Consider the following 2,500-nt stretch of genomic DNA (forward strand, 5'->3'; position numbering starts at 1 on the left):
GCACTGAACTTTCCAAATATGCATACTTGGACAAAAATTTACCTTAAGGAAACATTTTAGCTATGCTACCAATACATTTTTAAATTGTTATGGTATTTTTAAAATGTAACATCTTTTTTTCCATCTTATTGCATTTTTTTATTAAATAATTTGAGTTTTACTTTAAAAATTGTAAAATCTGAATAAGAAATTATTTAGCTTGTGGCTTGTTGGTCTGGGTGTATGATTTTTGCTTTGAGTGGAAAAGGCACCAGGTTCATATCCTGGATTAGCCTGTTTTCTCAGGTTCTTTAAAAGTGCTTAGTTCTATTATCTGATAGTATTTTAAAATACTTACTAATGTATTCCAACAGTTTCACTGCCAATTTCATTAGTATACATGAAAAATGCATGAACAGTTGGCTCGTTGGTCTAGGGGTATGATTCTCGCTTAGGGTGCGAGAGGTCCCGGGTTCAAATCCCGGACGAGCCCATCTTCTCAGATTCTTTTAAATCCCATGGTTCCATTATCTGATTGATGTCAAAAGCATCAAGTGAATTTTGCTTTTGAAAATCCATAAAAAATATTTACTTATGCATATTTAGTAAACTGTCAACCATTTGGTGGTATATTGGGTATACTGTAGATTCCATTTTGTCTAAGTAACCTTGAGTGGCTTCAAAGAAGTCTCATTTTGACAAATAAAAAACTATCAAAATGAAATTACAGGTTTTTCTCTTACCTTGCTTTTTTTCTAAGAAACAATGAGTGGCTTAAAAGAATAGGCTCTTTTTGACAAACAAAAAGGTCAACAATTAATTGCAGGTTTTTGTTTTTTTCTTTCTTCTTGGTCTGTATGCTTAAGTTGCACACAGTATGAGACAAAACTTAGGTTCCAACTATCAGAAAAGTTCAAACTCTATAGGAACCCCTAAATCTTGGCACTGAACTTTCCAAATATGCATACTTGGACAAAAATTTACCTTAAGGAAACATTTTAGCTATGCTACCAATACATTTTTAAATTGTTATGGTATTTTTAAAATGTAACATCTTTTTTTCCATCTTATTGCATTTTTTTATTAAATAATTTGAGTTTTACTTTAAAAATGGTAAAATCTGAATAAGATATTATTTAGCTTGTGGCTTGTTGGTCTGGGTGTATGATTTTTGCTTTGAGTGGAAAAGGCACCAGGTTCATATCCTGGATAAGTCTGTTTTCTCAGGTTCTTTAAAAGTGCTTAGTTCTATTATCTGATAGTATTTTAAAATACTAATGTATTCCAACAGTTTCACTTCCAATTTCATTAGTATACATGAAAAAGCATGAACAGTTGGCTCGTTGGTCTAGGGGTATTATTCTCGCTTAGGGTGCGAGAAGTCCCGGGTTCAAATCCCGGATGAGCCTATTTTCTCAGGTTCTTTTAAATACCATGGATCCATTATCTGATTGATGTCAAAAGCATCAAGTGAATTTTGCTTTTGCCAATCCATCAAAAAAGTATATACTTAAGCATATTTAGTAAACTGTCAACCATTTGGTGGTATATTGGGTATACTGTAGATTCCATTTTGTCTAAGTAACCTTGAGTGGCTTCAAAGAAGTCTCATTTTGACAAATAAAAAACTATCAAAATGAAATTACAGGTTTTTCTCTTACCTTGCTTTTTTCTAAGAAACAATGAGTGGCTTAAAAGAATAGGCTCTTTTTGACAAACAAAAAGGTCAACAATTAATTGCAGGTTTTTGTTTTTTTCTTTCTTCTTGGTCTGTATGCTTAAGTTGCACACAGTATGAGACAAGTCTTAGGTTCCAACTATCAGAAAAGTTCAAACTCTATAGGAACCCCTAAATCTTGGCACTGAACTTTCCAAATATGCATACTTGGACAAAAATGTACCTTAAGGAAACATTTTAGCTATGCTACCAATACATTTTTAAATTGTAATGGTATTTTTAAAATGTAACATGTTTTTTTCCATCTTATTGCATTTTTTTATTAAATAATTTGAGTTTTACTTTAAAAATGGTAAAATCTGAATAAGAAATTATTTAGCTTGTGGCTTGTTGGTCTGGGTGTATGATTTTTGCTTTGAGTGGAAAAGGCACCAGGTTCATATCCTGGATAAGTCTGTTTTCTCAGGTTCTTTAAAAGTGCTTAGTTCTATTATCTGATAGTATTTTAAAATACTAATGTATTCCAACAGTTTCACTTCCAATTTCATTAGTATACATGAAAAAGCATGAACAGTTTGCTCGTTGGTCTAGGGGTATGATTCTCACTTAGGGTGCGAGAGGTCCTGGGTTCAAATCCCGGATGAGACCATTTTCTCAGGTTCTTTTAAATACCATGGATCCATTATCTGATTGATGTCAAAAGCATCAAGTGAATTTTGCTTTTGCCAATCCATCAAAAAAGTATATACTTAAGCATATTTAGTAAACTGTCAACCATTTGGTGGTATATTGGGTATACTGTAGATTCCACTTTGTCTAAGTAACCTTGAGTGGCTTCAAAGA

At 32.4% G+C, this 2,500-nt stretch overlaps 2 non-coding genes across 2 annotated transcripts; both read left to right on the forward strand.

Annotated features, from left to right (window-relative positions):
* The first annotated feature begins 400 nt into the window (after positions 1-400).
* TRNAP-AGG (transfer RNA proline (anticodon AGG)) lies at positions 401-472 on the forward strand. Its single transcript has one exon. It is a non-coding gene; the product is annotated as a tRNA-Pro (tRNA).
* An 844-nt stretch (positions 473-1,316) lies between these two features.
* On the forward strand, positions 1,317-1,388 carry TRNAP-AGG (transfer RNA proline (anticodon AGG)). The gene has a single exon. It is a non-coding gene; the product is annotated as a tRNA-Pro (tRNA).
* Positions 1,389-2,500: the final 1,112 nt, after the last annotated feature.

The sequence above is a fragment of the Pseudophryne corroboree genome, chromosome 3, assembly GCF_028390025.1.
Source record: "Pseudophryne corroboree isolate aPseCor3 chromosome 3, aPseCor3.hap2, whole genome shotgun sequence".
Taxonomy (NCBI): Eukaryota; Metazoa; Chordata; class Amphibia; order Anura; family Myobatrachidae; genus Pseudophryne; species Pseudophryne corroboree.